The sequence below is a fragment of the Sorex fumeus genome, unplaced genomic scaffold (assembly GCF_029834395.1).
Source record: "Sorex fumeus unplaced genomic scaffold, SorFum_2.1 ptg000086l, whole genome shotgun sequence".
NCBI lineage: Eukaryota > Metazoa > Chordata > Mammalia > Eulipotyphla > Soricidae > Sorex > Sorex fumeus.
In genome coordinates, this window is record NW_026606143.1 from 12,475,417 (window position 1) to 12,497,400 (window position 21,984).

Here is a 21,984-nt window from a genome sequence, read left to right on the forward strand (position 1 = left end):
GTTTGGCATATTGAATACGTCACGGGTACCTTGCCACGCTTTGCCATGCGGGGGAGATACTCTTGGTAGCTTGCTGGGCTCTCCGAGAGGGGCAGAGGAATCAAACCCGGCTTGGCCGGGCTGGCTGCGTGCAAGGCAAACTCCCAACGCTGTGCTATTGCTCCAGCCAAAAAGGAAATGCAGAAATCAATATTTACAAATCTATGCATTACTATATTAAGAATCTGTGATAGCCACATAAAGGGGGCAAAATTATATAGAAACAGGGACTTAATATACTATTGATATTTTTGTTCACTATAGAAACAAAGTGGTATTAATTTAAGCTAGACTAATATAAATTTACTATGTTAATTGGAATTCTAATAAAACACTAATATCTAAAATGTATAGAAAAAGGAAAAGAGTATTAAGTCATTACTATAGGGGAAATTAATTAAACACAAAAGAAAGGAGCAATAAGGAATTGACAAAAAATAAAGCTATAACCTACGTAGACAAGAAATAGAATAATATAAGTAAATACATCCTTATCTATAATTGCTTAAATTGAAATGGATCAAACCAATAAAATTCAGATGTAGGGACCATAGAGATAGTATAAGGATAAGGTGCTTATCTTGTACACAGTGGAACCAGATTCTCTTCCTGGCAGCAAATATGGTCCCCTGGGCACCACTAAGAGTGATCCCTGAGCACAGATCCAGGAGTTAATTCTAAACAGCCAGGTGTGGTCCAAAAGCAAAGGCCCTCCCGTTGATCGTCGATTTGCTCGAGCGGGCCCAGTAACGTCTCCATTGGAGACTTTGTTGTTACTGTGTCTGGCATATCGAATACTCTCGGTAGCTTGCCGGGCTCTCCGAGAGCAAAACAAAAAAGCAAAACAAAACAAAATCCCAAACAAACAGATACTTACACAACAGATTAAAAACGCAATGCAACTCCAAGCTGTTTATCAGACTAACTTTAGATTTAATGAAATTAATAGGGAGAAAGTGAAAAATGGTGAGAGATCTATGAGACAAGAGTTGGGGAAGTGGCACAAGTGATAGAGAATATGTGTTGCGCATGTGAGGTCACGGTTTCAACCCTGACACAACATGGCCCTGTACATTGACAGAATAAAGGTTGTGGTCCCCAAGCACTGCTAGGCAGAACCCCACAGCACTGCAATTACAAAAGCTCACCCAAACTTGCCTATCTCTCAACACTACACTCTTTTCATTTGGATTAAACCTATACACTGAAATTCTTTCAAAAATAAATTGAGAGCAGAAAACAATAGCTTTTAGAGGGTAAGTTTGCCTTGCATGCAACTGAACTAGGTTCATATATGGCCCCCCAAACTCTACCAGGAAAGATTCCTGAGCATTGATAGGTGTGACCCCAAAAGAACACACTGTCACTGTCCTTTTGTTGTTCATAGATTTGCTCGAGCAGGCCCAGTAACGTCTCCATTTTGAGACTTGTTGTTACTGTGTTTGGCATATTGAATACGTCATGGGTAGCTTGCCAGGCTTTGCCATGCGGGCGAGATACTCTCGGTAGCTTGCTGGGCTCTCCTAGAGAGGCGGAGGAATAGAACCTGGCTCAGCTGGGCTGGCTGCGTGCAAGGCAAACGCCCTACCACTTTGCTATTGGACCCCAAAAGAAACAAAACAAAATTTAAATATATGTGCAAACCAGATAGCTAACCAAAATGCTAGAGAGCGCAATATAGAATAGTTATACACACAAAAAAGCACATTATATATTGATAAAACTGACATTATTGAGGGAAAGCAAACCAGGTATTTTTCAGGGCTTACTCCTGGCTCTGTGCTCAGGGATCAGTTCTGGCAGGGCTCAAGGGACCATATACAATACCAGGTCTGAACCCAGGTCAATCATATGCAAGGCAAGTGTCCTACCCATTATACTACTGCTCTCACCCCTAAAACTAATAATTTAAAAGAAGATATTACAAATATCCTTCTCTGAAGAACCTGCCGTCAGTACTCATCAATACACTGGCTCGGCTCTTCACTCGCTACCTATCTGAATGCAAGGTTCCGTCCCAATGGAAAACCAGCAGGACCGTACTACTGTTCAAGAAGGGAGACATCCATGACATTGGCAACTATCGCCCGATCTGCCTATTGTCTGTCATCTACAAGTTGTTCACTCGAGTCATCCTAAATAGGATTGGCAAAACACTAGATGAAGGACAACCATGCGAGCAAGCAGGGTTCCGCAAAGGATTCAGCACCATCGACCATATCCACAAAATAACCAAGCTCATTGAGGTTTCTCGGGAGTTCAAGATGCCGCTCTGTTTAACGTTCATTGATTTAAAGAAGGCCTTTGATTCTGTTGAGACGGAAGCGGTCATTGAAGCCCTAGCCAATCAGGGCATTCAAGCCCAATACATCAGGATCCTCCGTGAGCTGTATTGCGGATTCACTACCAGGATCTCACCATTCTACAAAGAAGTGATCGTTGATGTCAAGAGAGGGGTGCGGCAGGGTGATACCATTTCACCGAAACTCTTCAGTGCCACCCTGGAGAACATCATGCGACAACTGAAATGGGAAGGAATGGGAGTGAAGATAGATGGTCGGCAACTACACCACATCCGCTTTTCTGATGACATTGTTTTAATAACACCAAACATCAGCCAAGCGGCACAAATGCTGGCCGACTTTGACCATGAGTGTGGAAAGGTAGGACTACAGCTGAATCTTACGAAGACAATGTTTATGAGAAACAGCCTTGTTCCTGACGCCCCATTCGCTCTCAATGGAACGACCATCTCCGAATGCAACAGCTATGTGTACCTAGGTCGAGAGGTCAACATGACAAATGACCTGGCACCCGAGCTGCGCAGGAGGAAGAGAGCGGCTTGGAATGCCTTCAAGAACGTCGAAGAAATAGCTAAGAGGATGAAGAACCTCCGACTCCGGGCACATCTCTTTGATTCCACTGTTCTTCCTGCATTAACATATGCCTCAGAGACCTGGGCCCTACGCAAACAAGATGAGAACGCTATTCAGGTCTCCCAAAGAAGAATAGAAAGAGCTATGCTTGGAATATCACGTTTCACTCAAATGAAAGAAAGAATCCGGAGTTCTGACATCCGTAGACGATCAAGGATCAGGGACGCTGTCTCATTTGCCAATGTGTCGAAAATCAGATGGGCTGGTCACATAATGAGATTTAAAGACGACCGTTGGACTAGAGCTGTTACTGACTGGATTCCACGGGATGTCAAAAGACCGCGTGGCCGCCCACCTACCAGATGGTCAGACTTCTTCGTCAAGATCAAGAACGATCGGTTTGAGGCCCTTCATGTTCCCGGAGCGAACAGATGCCATTGGGCAACACTAGCACGCGACAGGGACAAATGGAGACGTTACTGGCGCCCGCTTGAGCACGTCGACGACTAACGGGAAGTTCAGTGATTAAGTGATTAAGTGATTACAAATATAAATATATACTTGCCTAATAAGCCTCAAAATATGTGAGGGAAACTAACATAATTGAAGGGTTAAATACATGGTTTGCAAATAATAAGAGATTTCAGAAAAACACATTTAATAATGTACCCAACTATTACACAAAATATCAACAACAGAGGCCTCATACAAATATAGGCCAACTAGATCTCACAGACATATTAAAAAATTAACATTCTTCTCATAAGACATAATGAAAGAAAAGGAAAAGAAAAAGACTGACTACCAACCAGGAATACATTACCTGCAAGACTGCCATCCAAAATTAAAGAGAAAGTAAGGTCTTTTCATTTAAATAAAATAAAGGCATTTACATGGAAAGGTCCATGGAGTATTTTAAATGTAGACTATATACAAGGAAAAATATTTTCAATAAGTTTAAAGGAATAGAAATAATACAAAATATGCTCTTATCACGACCATGATCATGATCATCCTGTTGTTCATCGATTGCCTTGAGCAGGCACCTGTAACGTCTCCATCCTAGTCCTGATATTTTAAAAAGTGCCATATTCAAGGCTCTTTCAGGGTTAGGAGAATGAGACCCATCATTGTTACTGGTATTTGGCATATTGGGTATTCCATGGGGAGTTTGCCAGATTCTGCCATGTGGACAGGTTATATTCAGTAGCCTGCCAGGTTGTCCAAAGTAAGAATGAGATAAGATGTCACGCAGCTGCATTTGTGGCCACGCACTTCAGGGAGCTGGGTTCTATAGTCTCTGTTTTATTGTCTCTTCTCTCCCAGAAGAGAAGAGCTCCGGCAGCTGAAGACCTCCAGAACCAGCCAAAACCATGTTGAGACCACTCCCCACATGCATGAAGGTACTAGCAGAGGAACAAAGGCATGCGGTCCCGGGGCTGAGATCTCCAAGCCTGCTTGGATCAGGGCTGAGCATCCTCCACCCAGATCCTCCATCTTCCAGTAGGCAGGGGTCACACCCACCAACTGGCCCCTTGGCGTCGTGTAATCCCATCAACGGCCAAGACCCAGAGACTATAAAACCCAGCTCCCAGAAGAGAACAGAGCAGAGTCTCCTGCCCCCATGCCTGGCTGTCCTCGTTGGGGCCCCTTGGAGGGGTGAGTTTCCCTCCCCGCCCTGAGCAGATCTCCGGCAGCCAAAGACCTCCAGAACCAGCCACAACAATGCACTTATAGTAAGGTGAAATTAGAAATTAATCACAATCACGATCACAATCATCCTGTTGTGCGTTGATTGCCTCGAGCAGGCACCAGTAACGTCTCCTTCGTCCTAGCCCTGAGATTTTAAAAGGTGCCATATTCAAGACTTTTTCAGGGTCAGGAGAATGAGGCCCATCATTGTTACTGGTATTTGGCATATTGAGTACGCCACGGGGAGTTTGCCAGACTCTGCCGTGTGGACAGGTTACATTCGGTAGCCTTCCAGGTTGTCCAAAGTAAGAATGAGATAATAAGATGTCGCGTGGCTGCAAATGCGGCCGCACGCTTCTGGGAGCTGGATTTTATAGTTTCTGAATCTTGGCCATTGATGGGATTACCTGGTGCCAGGGGCAGTTGGTGGGTGTGACTCCTGCCTACTGGAAGATGGAGGATCTGGGTGGAGGATGCTCAGCCTCAATCAGAGCAGGCTTGGAGATCTCGGCGCTGGGACCCGCATGCCTTTGTTCCTCTGCCGCTACCTTCATGCATGTGGAGAGTGGTCTCAGCATGGTTGTGGCTGGTTCTGGAGGTCTTCTGCTGCCAGAGCTCTGCTCGGGTTGGGGAGGGAAACTCAACCCGTCCCCCTGCAAGGAGCCCCGGTGAGAACAGCTAGGCATGGGGGCAGGAGAAATTAATAGCAAAAGAAAATTTTAAATTCATGAAGCACACAGCTGGGATGTGATATGGCTCAGGGGTAAAGCTTGTACCCTGTGTGCATGAGGCTCTGATTCAAGACACAGCACCAAAAGCAAAAATCAAGCAAAAAGCATAAGAAAATGGAACATTTCCTAATTCATTCTATAAGTACAGTATTAAGAATTCAATATTAGAGCCAGAGAAACAATGCAAGGGTTAAGACACTTGCTTTGTATGTAGTCAACCTGAGTTGGATACCTGGTATCGTATATGGTCCTCTAAGCACTGCCAATATTGATAACTCGAGCACAGGATCAGGGATAGATAATTGCTGAGCACAAACAGGTGTGACCAAACAAAACAAAACAAGGAAAACTTAGAATACAGTTTTAGGGACTAGGATTTAGTAAAGTGGTTAAGGCAGTGGACTTCAACTACTGATGATCTTATGGACCAAAGCCAGTCATGGATAAGAGTTGAAAATCACTGTTCTTCATCTTATGACTTCTTGTCCATGCCAATACTATGGAATGCTGATTTACTTAGATCAGACTACTACAACCAAAGTCTTTGAAGTGGGTGACTTAAATAACGGATATATCTTTTGAAATTTTTTGTTTGTTTTTTTGTACATCACACAGTAATGCTTAGGACTTACTCCTGGCTCTGTGCTCAGAGATCACTCCTGGAGGACTTGGTCAACCATATGGAGTGTCAGGGATCAAAGCAAATGCCTTACCCACTGTTCTATCTTTCCAGTTTCAATAGATATTTCTCACAGTTCTGCTAGTGCAAAGCCTAAGATCAAGACACCCGCAAAGTGTTCAGTGACCATCCTCTTCCTGATGTGGGTGAGGCTGCCTTGCTGCTGTGTTCTCACAGGAAAGAGTGAGAGATTTCTTGTGTCTCTTCCCTTTCCTCTAACAATACTAATCTCATTGCATGGATCCACCATGGTGGCTTTATCTAAATGTAATTGTCTCCCAAAGGCTGCACCTCCAAATATCATAACAAGGTAGAACAGATTTCAACATAGGAATCTGAGGGATGGCTGTAAATTTCTGTAATTTCTCATAGATATGTGTAGCTGTTAATAAGGTATGAGAAACGGAAAACTCCCACTAAAAATAATGTTGCAATTTCACTCCTAGAGGCAGACTTGGTTGGGGGGCAGGTAAGTGAGGGGAGAAGAGAAATTGGCAGAAGGAAAAAAGGTACTGGTAAAGGGATTGATATTGAAACAATGTAAGCCTGAACTCAATCATGAATAACTTTGTAATATTATTTAATGAAAACAATAAATACATGTAGTTAATATATAAAAAGAAAGCAATTTATTTGTTATTTTTTATATTTATTTATTGAATCACTATGGGAAAAGTTACAAAGCTTTCAGGTTTAATTCTTGGTCATGCAATGATCAAACATCTTTCCCTTCACCAGTACTTATTTTATTTTATTTTATTTTTTTGCTTTTTGGGTCACATCCAGCGATGCACAGGGGCTACTCCTGGCTCTGCGCTCAGGAACGACCCCTGGCGGTGCTCAGGGGACCATATGGGATGCTGGGAATCGAACCCGGGTTGGCCGCGTGCAAGGCAAACGCCCTACCCGCTGTGCTATCACTCCAGCCCCCACCAGTACTTATTTTTCACCACCAAGAATCCCAATATACCGCTCCTCCCAACCCTCCCAATGCCTGCGAGGCAGATGAATTATACTTAACTCTCTATCTACTTTGATTACATTCATTATTTCGACAAAAGATGCACCATTATTGTTTAGAGTTTACACACAAAAATCAGAACTGCTGAAAAGGCATTGCGAAATAATTTGTTTTCTACAGCTGGTTATGAGAACCATATGATGTCGCGGCTGCACGATTTTGGATTTCAGATATTTTACTTATTAAGTCTGGAGGGATTTCTGCCAAGAGCCAGATAATTATGAGATTGGTTTCTGTGGCTCTGGCGCTATGACCATACTGGAGAGCCGCTCGTGGGGGGGTCAACTCGTGACCGTGGTAGTGTGTGAAAGACGAGCTGGGAACGCCCCCCTTCCCATGAGGTTTCAGTTGCCCCATCACCTCCCACCACCAGCTCATACCTGGCTTTCCAAAAAGCTCCAAGGCGGCCGCCATCTTGCTGCCCAGGGGGAAAAGGGTGGAAGGGAGCGACACCCCTTCCCTCCCAGGGAGACATGGTACCGTGGATTAACGCATAGTCCATTCACTTTTCTGCCGCAAGCTACCGGGCTCTGCATTAAGTCCTTATTGCCTCTGGAGCCATGGCTGTGCTGAAGAGCCACTCGTGGGGGGCAACTCGTGACCTCGGTAGGGCATGAAGGACAAGACGGGAACGCCCCCCTTCCAATGAGGTTTCAGTAGCCCTATCACCGCCGGCTCATACCTGGCTTTCCAAAAAGCTCCGAGGCGACTGCTATCTTGCTGCTCATTTGAGGTAAATCCTGTCCAGGAGGAAAAGGAAGCAATTTATGAAAAAAAAAGCTTGTAGGTATGAAAAATGTGCATGTGGTGTGCATAAAGATAGCTGGAGATACTTATCCACAAATCTCTCTCACATGTTCCTATTTTTTTGTGTCCTGGATCACATGCTGTGATGCGCAGGGTTGCATGCAGAGTCAAGGATTAAACCTTGGGCTTGGATGCTCCAGTTCTTCATCCCAACTTTAAGCATCTCTGTATTTTAAGTAGTTTATATCTCAGTGAGGTCCATCATAAGATGATAGAGTCAGGTCAGGGGCATGGTGGCCATTTTGGATTATTGAGCAAGCGGCTATTGGGGACTCTGCTTGCACAGGCACCAGGCTGACCCATCATCCTACGATTAACCCTGGTCTGTTCAGGCTTGTGCTGTCACTGTCCTCCTGTTGTTCATCGATTTACTCGAGCGGGCCCAGTAACGTCTCCATTGGAGACTTTGTTGTTACTGTGTTTGGCATATCGAATACATCACGGGTAGCTTGCCAGGCTCTGCCGTGCGGGCGAGATACTCTCGGTATCTTGCTGGGCTCTCCGAGAGAGGCGGAGGAATCGAACTCGGGTCGGCCATGTTGGCTGCATGCAAGGCAAATGCCCTAAAATAAGCAAATAAATAAATAAATAAATAAAAGTTATCATTTGTTATTGTAGGAATACTGCTATTTATTCAGCCACTGATTAAGCTGACTGAAGCAGGCATTATCTCCACATTACTTTTTAAACTTTTAAAAAATTAAATATACATGAGATAGTTCATTACAAAGCTGTTCATAATTGGGTTTCAGTCATACAATGGTTCAACACCTATCCCCCTATCAGTGAACATTTCCCACCACCAATGTCCCCCATTTCCCTCCCATTATCCCCTAGCACCCCACTCTCTTCCTTCAGTTTCCCTCTATTTTTGCATTTTATGGTTTTCAATACAGGTACTATGAGGTCATAGTGTTTCTTCATAGCATTCAGTGTTTTTATTGAGATGGTAAGACTAGAAGCTTTTGAAGTGGGTGAAAGCTTTGGGGTGTGGACATGACTGCCGAGGCTTCTGGAAGGAGGTGGGGGAAAGTAGCCCATCCCAACACTGAGAAAGCCTAGATATTTCAGTCACAAAACCCACATACTCGAATTTTAAGTAGTTTATATCTCAGTGAGGTCCATCATAAGATGATAGAGTCAGGTCAGGGGCATGGTGGCCATTTTGGACTATTGAGCAAGCGGCTATTGGGGACTTTGCTTGCACAGGCACCAGGCTGACCCATCATCCTACGATTAACCCTGGTCTGTTCAGGCTTGTGCTGGTCTGAAATTAACTACGGCTTTTGACTTCTTTTAATATTTATTTATGGGTCTCTGAAGCATGACCCATAGAAGAGCTTGTATGGTGGTGCTGGAGTTGGTTCATGGAGGTGACTGCTGGTGCTTCCTGGAGTATAAGGAAGTTAGGAAAGATAACCCATTCCAACTCCAAGAAAGCCTGGAGATTTCTGTCACAAGAGTAGCATATCAAAACTTTCTTTTTAATATCTTGGTGAGGTCTGTCCTGAGACAGTGGAATCAGGTCAAGGGCACGGAGGCGATTTTGGATTGTGGAAGCAAGCGGCTGCCAGGGGCTCTGCTTGGATGGGCATCAGGCTAGCCTACCCTTCATCCAATTTACTCCAGTCTGCTCAGCCTTGTGCAGGTCCGAGATTAATAGAGGCTTTTGACCTTTTTCAGTCTTCTGCCCCCCGCGCCTGACTGTCCTCGCTCACCGGGACCCCTTGGAGGGGAGCGGGTTGAGCTTTCCTCCCCGCCCTGACCAGGGCTCCGGCAGCCAAAGACCTCCAGGACCAGCCACCACCATGCTGAGACCACTCTCCGCACACATGAAGGTACTGGCAGAGGGACAAAGTCACGCGGGTTCCGGGGCCAAGATCTCCAAGCCTACCCGGATTTGGACTGAGCATCCTCCACCCAGATCCTCCAAATTCCAGTAGGCGGGGGTCACACCCACCAACTGGCCCCCTGGCGCTGTGTAATCCCATCAGCGGCCAAGACTCAGAGACTATAAAAACCAGATCTCGGAAGAGAAGAGTGCAGTCTTCTGCCCCCGCGCCTGACTGTCCTCGCTCGCCGGGACCCCTTGGAGGGGAGCGGGTTGAGCTTTCCTCCCCGCCCTGACCAGGGCTCCGGCAGCCAAAGACCTCCAGGACCAGCCACCACCATGCTGAGACCGCTCTCCGCACACATGAAGGTACTGGCAGAGGGACAAAGTCACGCAGGTTCTGGGGCCAAGATCTCCAAGCCTACCTGGATTTGGGCCGAGCATCCTCCACCCAGATCCTCCAAATTCCAGTAGGCGGGGGTCACACCCACCAACTGGCCCCCTGGCGCCGTGTAATCGCATCAGCGGCCAAGACTCAGAGACTATAAAAACCAGATCTCTGAACCGCGCGGCCGCGAATGCGACATTCTATTATGACATCTTATTATCTCATTCCTACTTTGGACAAACTGGCAGGCTACCAAATGTAGCCTGCCCACACGGCAGAGTCTGGCAAACTCCCTGTGGCGTACCCAATATGCCGAATACCAGTAACAATGATGGGTCTCATTCTCCTAAAGAGCCTTGAATATAATCTCAGGGCTAGGATGAAGGAGACGTTACTGGGGCCTGCTCGAGGCAATCGACGACTAACAGGATGATTTGTGATTTGTGACCTTTTTCAAGATTTATTTATGTGTCTCTGACACAAGACCAAAAATGAGCTTGTATAGCTGAGCCTGAGATGATTTGTGGGCATGACTCCACTTTCGGCCATTTAATTTCTCAGGAAATTTGGTCCCTAGTTGCTGAGGTCCGGCCAGAGGCACAGCAGCAATTTTGGTTTATCTGGTAGCCTGAAGGCACCATCAGTGTGCTCATGCACTCGCCCTGCATGTACAGGTTGGCCCACTGGGGGCACCCTAACCCCATCTGCATGCATTTTTATCTTCTTTTTTAGTTTATTTCCTTTCCATTGTACAGAGAATCATCATACTTTCAAAATATTCAGATAAGCAAGATGAGGTTATCCTGTCCTCCTTAAGCAATACGAACAGAATTTCTATGCCTTTTTTTTTTACCCTTTAGAAACACCAATAAATGATTTATTTTTTCATCCCTGTAAACCCCCTGCCAATTTTTTGGTAAGCATAATTAAGTACCTGTGATGAAGCTATCTTTTTAAAATTTTAATTTTATTTCATTTATTAAAATACCAGGCTGGAGTGATAGCACAGCGGGTAAGGCATTTGCCTTGCAAGCAGCCAATATGGCTGACCCAAGTTCAATTCCTCCACCCCTCTCGGAGAGCCCGGCAAGCTACCGAGGGTATCTCGCTCGCACGGCAAAGCCTGGCAAGCTACCCGTGATATATTTGATATGCCAAATATAGTAACAACAGGTCTCATGATGGAGATGTTACTGGGCCCGCTCGAGCAAATCGATGAATAACGGGAGGACCATGACTGTGACCATTAAAGTACCATGATTTACAAGGTTATTTATTCATAGTTGAGTTTTGTCATAGTGTTCCAACACGAATCCTACAACTAATGTGAACTTCTCTTCACCAGTGTTCTCAGGTTCCTTTCCCTACCATCTCACCCCCCAGCTTGCATCTTGACAGGCACCTATTAAAATTTGCTTGTCCAAGTTTGGGTCTCATGATTTCAGTGTTGTTGACTCTGTAGTTTGAAAGAAGGTTCTTTAAAAAATATTTACTGATACAATAAATCTCCACCGGTGTTTCTCCTTCGCCTCCCGTCCTCCAGTGAACACGACATGGTACGGTTCTCTTTCATGCTTTCAATGGACTGAGCAGTGAGAAAGGGCTGCAAAGTTTAAAAAGAGAACTCCCAGAACGACCACCAACTGGGAGCTCTTTGCACTATTGAGGCAACATGGGAAGATGCCATTGTTGAAAACATTGACGAGGAATATGATCAACTGGTTCAGCACCTCCATGATTGTGCGAGGAACGCCAAGAGAGAGATAGCCACAAAAAAAAAATGCCTGTCTTCGAAAACTCTTGAGCTTATTCGCCTATGTGGTTTGGCGCATGCCTCAGGCAACCATAAGCGAACGTCCGAGCTCGCAAAGCACTGCAGAGATGCGATCAAGGAAGACCTCAAAGAGAGAAGAGCAGAAGTGCTGGTAGATGTGGCACAAGCCAGGAAAAGTATTTGTAATGCCTGCCTGTCCTTCGCCAACTACAAGACCAAGATGACTGCCCTCTGACATCCTGATGGATCCATCACATCTTCCAGAACGGCAATGGAGAAGATTATCCATGACTTCTACTCAAATCTCTTCGATAGTCATGTCCATTTGCCGACATACCAAATTCCAAAGGATGGATATGTTGCTCCCAATGTTCTCCCATCCGAAATCCAACACACCATTTCGTCAGTAAAGAAACGAACAGCACCCAGCCCAGACAAGGTCAGACCTGAACACCTGAAGAACCTGTCATCAGTACTCATCAATACGCTGGCTCGGCTCTTCACACGCTACCTGTCTGAATGCAAGGTTCCGTCCCAGTGGAAAACCAGCAGAACTGTACTACTGTACAAGAAGGGAGACATACATGACATTGGCAACTATCGCCCGATCTTCCTATTGTCTGTCATCTACAAGTTGTTCACTCGAGTCATCCTGAATAGGATTGGCAGAACACTAGATGAAGGACAACCATGCAAGCAAGCCAGGTTCCACAAAGGATTCAGCACCATCGACCATATCCATAGGATAACCAAGCTCATTGAGGTTTCTCGGGAGTTCAAGATGCCGCTCTGTCTAATGTTCATTGATTTAAAGAAGGCCTTTGATTCTGTTGAGATGGAAGCAGTCATTGAAGTCCTAGCCAATCAGGGCATACAAACGCAATACATCAAGATCCTCCGTGAGCTGTATTGCGGATTCACTACCAGGATCTCACCATTCTACAAAGAAGAAATCATTGATGTCAAGAGAGGGGTGCGGCAGGGTGATACCATTTCACCGAAACTCTCAGTGCCACCCTCGAGAACATCATGCGACGATTGGAATGGGAAGGAATGGGAGTGAAGATAGATGGTAGGCAACTACACCAACTTCGCTTTGCTGATGACAATGTTTTAACACCAAACATTAGCCAAGCGGCACAAATGCTGGCCGACTTTGACCGTGAGTGTGGAAAGGTCGGACTACAGCTGAACATTACGAAGACAATGTTTATGAGAAACAGCCTTGTTCCTGACGCCCCATTCGCTCTCAATGGAACGACCATCTATGAATGTAACAGCTATGTGTACCTAGGTCGAGAAGTCAACATGACAAATGACCTGGCACCCGAGCTGCGCAGGAGGAAGAGAGCGGCTTGGATCGCCTTCAAGAGCATCGAAGAAATAGCTGAGAGGACAAAGAACCTCCGGCTCTGGGCACATCTCTTTGATTCCACTCTTCTTCCTGCATTAACATATGCCTCAGAGACCTGGGCCCTACGAAAACAGGATGAGATCGCTATTAGCGTCTCCTAAAGAGGAATCAAAAGAGCTATGCTTAGAGTATCACATTTCACTCAAATGAGAGAAAGAATCCAGAGTTCCGACCTCCGTCGACGATCAAGAATCAGGGACGCTGTCTCATTTGCCAAGGCATCAAAAATCAGATGGGCTGGTCACATAATGAGATTTAAAGACTACTGCTGGACTAGAGCTGTTACCGACTGGATTCCACGGGATGTCAAAAGACCGCTCCACAGGATGTCTAAAGACCGCATGGCCGCCCACCTACCAGATGGTCAGACTTCTTCATCAAGATCATGAACGATCGGTTTGAGGCTCTTCGTGTTCCTAGAGCGAACAGACACCATTGGGCTACACTAGCATGCGACAGGGACAAATGGAGACGTTACTGGCTCCTGCTCAAGCAAATCAACGATTAACAGAAAATCAAGTGGTCAAGTGATACAATAAAAATTATTGTAAAGATATGATTTACAATACTTTTAATAATAATGGTTTCCTATACACACAATTGCAACACCACACCCATCATCAGTGTATCCATCTCTCCCGCAAAGACTCCAATTCCCCTTGATTTTTTCATAAGTTTGTTCACATTAATTGATTACATTCAATATTTCAACACCAGTCCCACCACCATTACACCTTCTCCAAACCATTATTTTAAATTTTCCCACCACCATTTAAACCTGCCTTCTGGGGAGGGCAGATGCTAGATAATTTATTTTCTATTGCTTATTATGAATATTATGAGAAGTCATGTGGCCGCAAAAGTGACCACGTGCTTCTGGAATTCCGAAAATGTAAATGGTTTGGGTCCAGAGACATCTTTGTAGTGAGCTAATCCATTTTAAGATTCATTTGGGAGTTTCAAGATCAAGGCCATTGATGCCCTGAGATGGCACCTGGAGGCAGATTGTGGGCCTGACGGCCAGAACCCCAAACAGGCTGGGAGAGAGAAAGGGATGGACCATCTGCAATGCCTCCTTGTGGCCTGGAGTCTTAATCCTTGAAGCCTCATACCTGGGTTTTGCTTCTGGAAGCTCGTGCCCATAGGGGTTTCATCTAGAGCGGGTGGAGAGGGCACACCCACTCCATCTGAGGTGCTCCAGTGGAATTGACTCTGTATGGGGTCCGTAGAGATCTCCAGCAAGCTGCTGTCTTCTGGGATTCACTACTGTGTCTCTCAAGTCCACTTCATTTTATCCTCCCTATCGCCTTGCCACTGATCAATTCCTCCATTACGTTTCTTTTGATCCTATTTGACTACATTGTTCTGTATCTTGTTATTTATTTATTTATTTATTGAGTTACTGTGAGAACATTACAAAGCTTTCAGGTGTAAATCTCGGTCTTACAATGATCAAACACCCATCCCTTCACCAGTGCATATTTTCCTCCACCAAGAACCCCTATGTACCCCCATCCTACCCCTCCCCATGCCTGAGAGGCAAATAACTTCCACTTAAGTCTCTATTTTGATTGCATTACTTATTTCGACAAAAGATGCACCATTATTATTTGGAATTTCCCCCAATAATCAAACCCACTGAAAAGGCATTGTGAAATGATTTGTTTTCTATTGCTCGTTATGAAGACCATATTATATCTCCATAGTAGCCGCACAATTTTGGATTTCTGATATCTTACTAATTAAGTCTGGAGGGATTTCTGCTAAAAACTGCAAAGTTCCAAGATTGGTTTGTGTACCTCTGGGGCCATGGCTGTGCTAGAAAGCCACTTATGGGGCGACAACTCGTGGTCTCGGCGGGGCAAGAAGGACATGCTGGTTCTGCACCCCATCCCATGAGGCTGCAGTTGCCCCGTCACCGCAGGCTCATACCTTGCTGTCCAAGGAGCACTGAGGCGGTGGCCACCATGCCACCGAGGGGGGGAGGCAGAAGAGACAGACACCCTTTCCCTCCTGGGGAGAGGCACGGCACCATAACTTAATGCATAGTCCATTCACATTTCTGCCAAAACCTGCTGGGTTCCAAATCAGGTCCATGTGCTTCTGGGGCCATGGCCATGCCGGAGAGCCGCTCATGGGGGTAACTTGTGGTCTTTGCGGGGCAAGAAGGACGTGCCGGTTCTGCATCCTAACCCATGAGGCCACAGTTGCCCCATCACCGCAGGCTCATACCTGGCTGTCCAATAAGCTCTGAGACAGTGGCTACCATGCTATGGGGGGCGAAAATGTGGAAGAGACAGACACCCTTTCCCTCCTGGGGAGGTTCGGCACCGTAGTTTAATGCATAGTCCATTCACATTTCTGCCAAAAGCTGCTGGGTTCTGAATTAGGTCCATGTGCCTCTGGGGCCATGGTCGTGCTGGAGAGTGTTCTGTATCTTTAAGTTCCACATATAAGAGATATCCTTCTGTACCTATCCCTTTCTTTCTGGCTGACTTCACTCATCATGATCTCCTCTAAGTTCCATCCTTGTGACAAACTGCATAACTGTATTCTTTCTTATCGCTGTATAGTACTCCATATACCATAACTTCTTGATCCATTCATCCATAGTTGGGGATTTGTGTTGTTTCTATTATCTTGTTTATTGTACTAAGTACTGCAATGAACAGAGGTGTGCATATGTCAGTCCTGAAAGGCCTTTGTAAAGAAGTCTCGAAGATGGGATGAAACAATCTTCAACAGTGTAATGCAGGATATATCCTGCATTACACTGTTGAAGATTGTTTCATATATATATATCTCAGAAATTTCTTGTAGGTTTTATGCACTCAGGATTAAGCCAAGAAAGAATAAGGAAAAGAGCTATCCAGGAAGGATAAAGGAAATGATAATGAGGATTAAATGAAAAGAAAATTGTACCCTAGACAGATTTCTTAAATTTGTACCTATATAAAAGAAACATATCTTTTATTTATGGGAAATGATGTTTAATCTGAACTGCATAAATAATATAGCAAAAGATGTACTAAATACACTACATTTTGTGCAACAGAGACATACCTATAAATATATATAAGATATACTAAATTAGAATATATGCATACGAATATATGAAAATGCATATGCATTTCTTGGGTGTTTTCTAAAATTCAACATCTTTCAAAGCAGTGATTACCAAAACTTTTCTGTAAATGTCCAGATCAGTAAATATTTTAGACTTGACAGGGCACACATAAATGCAACTTCATTATAAGCTCTAAAGCAAATACAGACAATGAGTAAAATAATGTGCATGGTTGTGTTTGAAGTAAACCTAATGTATGGACAATGAAATCAGAATTTCAAGCAAATTTTATATATCCAAAGCATGATTCCTTTTTTGAACTTTTTCAACTATGTAAATATGTCAAAACAAACCAGTATTAGCTTATGTATTATACTAAAAACACCTGGAAGGCTGAATTCAACCTCCAGGAAATAGTTTAGTGTTCTTTGTTTAGAGAACCAAGATTTTAGGCTGTGATAAAATGTGATGCTATCTGAAATTTTTTTGTGGACTCACTATGGGATACACAGTTACAAAGTTGTTCATCATTGGCTTCAGTCATACAATGTTCCAACACCCAACCCTTCATTAGGGTATACTTGCCACCACCACAGTCTACAATATCTGAAACATTTTAATGTTTTATATATGTGGAACGTCTAAGCACAATTAGTCCATTCCTATTGGATATGGCCAAATTGAAATGCACATCATGAAGATGTGGTATAGACAATGAAATACTACACAGCAGTCAGGAAATGATGAAGTCATGCAATTTGCTGCTTCATGGGTAGAACTGGAAGATATGTTAAACGAAGACAGAAGAAGGATAAACAGGAGATGATATCACTTGTACATGGCATTTAGAGCAATTGGATGAGGACATGAAATGGTTTAAAGGGGGAATGCCAAGATCACCCTTGCTCCCAAAGTATAAGAAGGAGAAGGAAAGACAATGAACAGAGCGTTGGGCAAGAAGATGCAGATGAGAAGTTACAGGAGGCAAGGGTCAATGTACAGCTGTGGCGTTAAGGAATTATAGAGGTAAATATCCAAATCAGAGTCAACGACACTGAAATCATGAAGAACAAAGTTTAAATAAGCAAACTGAAAAAATGTCAGGTTTGCGGCGGGGGGTGGGGGTGGGGGGGGTGGGGAGAAGCGGTAAGAGAGGGAATCTGGGAACACTGGTGGAGGAAAGATGAAACTGATGGAGGGATTTGTGATCGAACATCGTATGTATAAAACCAACTATGAATAACTTTTGTAAATCACCGTGTTTTCATAAAATAAAACTTTTGGAAAAAGTGCTAAAATCATCACTAGGTGGCTCTGTACTCTGCTTCCCTTATCATAACCACATTCCACCCTCCCTTTTCTCTCCTTTCAGCACTAGATGGCAGCAGCAATTGACAATGTGCATTTCTTAGCTTTCAAAGTTAATATTTTAAAATACTGACCTTATTTATTTCCCTCGTATAAAGGACAATATATGCTTAATTTATTAACTAATTACCAGAATGCCAAAGAATGACTTTAATGTCAACCTGGAAAATGATATGAGAAAGACATAAAATACACTGCTTTAATTGTAAATATTTTATATAGAATATTTACGTCTGTCTGAGTTGAAAACAGTGCCTTGTTTGGATACGACGTTTTAGCATTATATAATTTTCACCGAATAAACTAAAAGAAATTTCATTTTTTTGTATGTGGTCTGATCTAGGAGAAGTAACATAGGAACTATTTTTTTTTCTTTTTGGGTCACATCCGGCGATGCACAGGGGTTAGTCCTGGTTCATACAATCAGGAATTACTCCTGGAGGTGCTCGGGGGACCATATGGGATGCTGGGAATAGAACCTGGGTCGGCTGCGTGCAGGGCAAATGCCCTAGCCACTCCAGCCCCCCATGGAACTATTTTAAAGTAGAAATAAATATAGCATGAATGTATTGGGTGATATGGATAAGATTTATTTGGAAAATAGATATTATCAATAGAAAATCCTAGCATAGGAAGATGTTTTGACATCAGTAAATTAAAATAATGTATTTGGTCAACTGAAGCTATACTGCTAGAAGTATAGAAAATTAACCTGACACATTAGCTTCAAAATGTTTAACTCTAAACAAAGTTTATGACACATAGACATGAAATATTTTAGAACTTCAAAAATTAATGCTAATAGTGTTTATAGTGAAAAAATTTATTTGTAAAATTTTTTAAAGGACATTTAATACATCCTCAGGGAAGTAGAATCAATTCTACAGGTCATCACTTAATTTTGTGGTTGAAAATTTCTTTCAAAAACTTATTGTTTGCACTGTTTGTGGCATTGAAGGGTTTTCTGTGGCAATAGACTTGTACTTATATAATGGCTTGATGGTTTTCAAAATGCAAAGTTATAAGCACAGGCTACTCTAGGGAGACTTGATTTTCTAAATTGAAAGAGACTGAATTCATTGTAGGTTGTGTGCTATAAAGGAAAAAAATTAAAATTACAAGTTAAAATAAAGTGTTGGAGTCATGTAGATAAACAAATTGTTGGGGCCAGAGAAATAACATAGTAACTAAGAGTGGGTAGGGTACTTGCTTTGCAGATGGCCGGCCTGGGTTCAATCCCTAGCACCCCATGTGGTATACCGAGCCAACCAGGAGTGATCCCTAAGTACAGAGCCAGGTGTAAGCCCTGAGCACTGCTTGGTGTGAACCCAAAACCAAAATTAATTTTTTAAAATTCACTGATTTAGTTTTTTGTATTTTCTTTTAAAATTTAAAAAAAATTATTGTGCCACCGTGAAATAGTTACAAGCTTTCATGTTTGCATTACAATCACACAGTGATCAAACACCCATTCCTCCACCAGTGCACATTCCCCACCACAATTATCCCCGGTATACCCCCCCCCCCTTTCCCATCCTCCCCCTGCCTTCATGGCAGACATTATTCCCCATAATCTCTCTCTACTTTTGGGCATTATGGTTTGCAATACAGACACTGAAAGGTTATCATGTTTGGTCCTTTATCTACTTTCAGCACACATCTCCCATCCCAACTAAGCCATCATTTTCTTAGTGATTCCTTCTCTATTCCAGCTGCCTTCTCCCTTTTTCTCATGAGGCAGGCTTCCAGCTATGGAGCAATTTTCCTATCCCGTGTATCTACTATCCTAGGTGTCAGCCTCATGTTATGTTGTTTTATACTCCACAAATGCACTGACTCATTTTTAAAATGCAATGTTTGGGGAAACAGAGAAATAGTGTGGTGGCTATAGCACTTGCCCTGCATGCAGCTGATCAGGGTTCCATCCCCGGTATCAAATACAGTTCTCTGAGCACCATCAGGAGAGATTTCTGAGCACAGAGTCAGGCACCCCTTTAAAAACCTTAAGGAATGAAATATTTTTAAAAACTGAAATATTTGGGGGGAATTATGATTGACTCATTTTATCATCTTTACCACCTAATTTAGTTCTCCATCAAGCTAGAAGATAGCACAGCGGTAGGGCGTTTGCCTTGCACGCAGCCAACATGGCCGACCCGAGTTTGATTCCTCCTCCCCTCTTGGAGAGCCCGGCAAGCTACCGAGAGTATCCCGCCCGCACGGCAGAGCCTGGCAAGCTCCCCGTGACGTATTCGATATGCCAAACACAGTAACAACAAAGTCTCCAATGGAGACGTTACTGGGCCTGCTCAAGCAAATCGATGATCAACGGGAGGGCCTTTACTTTACTTACTTTACTATCAAGCTGGAAAAGAATAGATAAAGGAACCAATTCTGACATTTTATTTTACTGCCAAATCTATGCTCTAATTCTTTTCTACATGCTGCTTTCCTAGTGTTGTGAGATTAAAAGCCTGTTTTTATTCAATTTAAGTGGTCCTATATGTGAGAAATGAATTAAATTATGTGTGTACACACCTGCTGTATTTCCAAGAAAAATATATTAAAGTAGTTCATCAATAAACATGTCTTAAATATAATAAAATGTTTTTAATTTGAGCAATCCATTAAAATATTTTTGTTTTGTTTTTGGGTCATACTCAGCAGTACTCAGGGCTTACTTGTGACTGTGTGCTCAGGGATTACTCCTGATAGTGACCATATGGGGTGCCGGGGATGGAAACTTCGTCCACATTGTGCAAACCATTTTATCAGGATTGAGCAAAGCATATGTATCTTTGTTTCTTCATTGCTTTTCATTTCCATATGAAAAATGACTTTTGTTTTCATCTCTTTCTATTCACACACATTATATCAAGAAATTACATAATGCAATTATAGACTCTGGAATTCTGTTATCAACTCAAAACAACATTTATTGTCATAAATATGTATCAACAGGAAAGAAAGGTTATATATTATTCTTGAAGAAGCATCCCTAATAATCCTAGGTTTGTTTTGTACAGAGCATAATATTATCTTGCTCAGTCTTTATCTAAACTGTATTCCTTTGAATATGCGACCTGAACACATTGTTCTGATAAGTCAAGACATTTTGTTTCATTAAGGGAATCAACTGTTCTTTCTCCTAGGTATTCAATGATCTTTTGGGGAGGAATATTTTATTCTGTTACTTTTTATTAAGAAGCAGGATTTATCATGGAGAGATGAGGTGGGGCGGTGAAGACCGGAAGGAGGGATCAAGGACTGGGTAGGGGGGAAGCTCCAAAACTCAGGAGAACAGTGCCCACCGTTTGTTCAGAAGCCCATGTTTAAACTTATATTTGACCCCATTGCCATCTGGGATGAGCTGCTTTTCATCCTCCATGATTTCAAATTCATCCACATTGAACTTGAAAATGTCCCCAATTCTTAGAGATGTGGATCTTCTCCTTGCCAGGGAACTTGAACTTGGCCCTGCCTAGAGCCCCAGTCACATGCTGCCTGTTCTGCAACTTGGTGCGGAGGAACATGATGACTTGGCCAATATGGGCCATGGTCACTGTGTTCCTGGAACTTTCCGAAAGCACCTCAAATTCTTGTGTGAGGCCCAAGATTGGGGACAGTGTGAGAACAAATAGGAATGTCTACTTCGAAAACTGGTCTCCAAGGTCCTTAGAACAGCACATAGAAGCCCTGGGCCTCAGATAGTACTAAGGAGTTTGCTTGCTGTTTCCAGCGCACTGGGTCCCCACTAGGGAAAGACAATGGTGGGCTTAAGTGGCTGCACTGGGAGGAAAACTTCAAAAACAAAGACAAGGGAGAATGTCTATTCTTTGAATTTTACTTTCTTAATCCACATTTAAACTCTATCTCGAAGAGCTGGGAAGAAAGCTAATGTAGTAGATCATATTGCACACATTTGTAAGGTCCTGCCTTCAATCCCCTGCAGTGAATGGCCTCCCCTCCGCACCCCCACCCCTGACCTCCCATCACACAGACATCATGGTTGCATCTCTGGTAGTCCTCAAGCACTGCTGAGCACGAGAACACCAAAGCATCAGACCCATACCTCTCTGCAAAACATTGCCAGAGAAACAGATCCACAGTGATCTTTCATATGTGGGATATAGCACAGCGGTAGGGCGTTTGCCTTGCATGCAGCCAACATGGCCGACCCGAGTTCAAGTCCTCCGGCCCTCTTGGAGAGCCCGGCAACCAACTGAGAGTATCTCACCCACATGGCAGAGCCTGGCAAGCTCCCCGTGACGTATTCGATATGCCAAACACAGTAACA

At 43.6% G+C, this 21,984-nt stretch overlaps 1 non-coding gene across 1 annotated transcript; it reads right to left on the bottom strand.

Annotated features, from left to right (window-relative positions):
* Nucleotides 1-21,345: 21,345 nt before the first annotated feature.
* LOC130039445 (small nucleolar RNA SNORA70) lies at nt 21,346-21,477 on the bottom strand. The gene has a single exon (XR_008794872.1). It is a non-coding gene; the product is annotated as a small nucleolar RNA SNORA70 (small nucleolar RNA).
* Between the last annotated feature and the right edge of the window lie 507 nt (nt 21,478-21,984).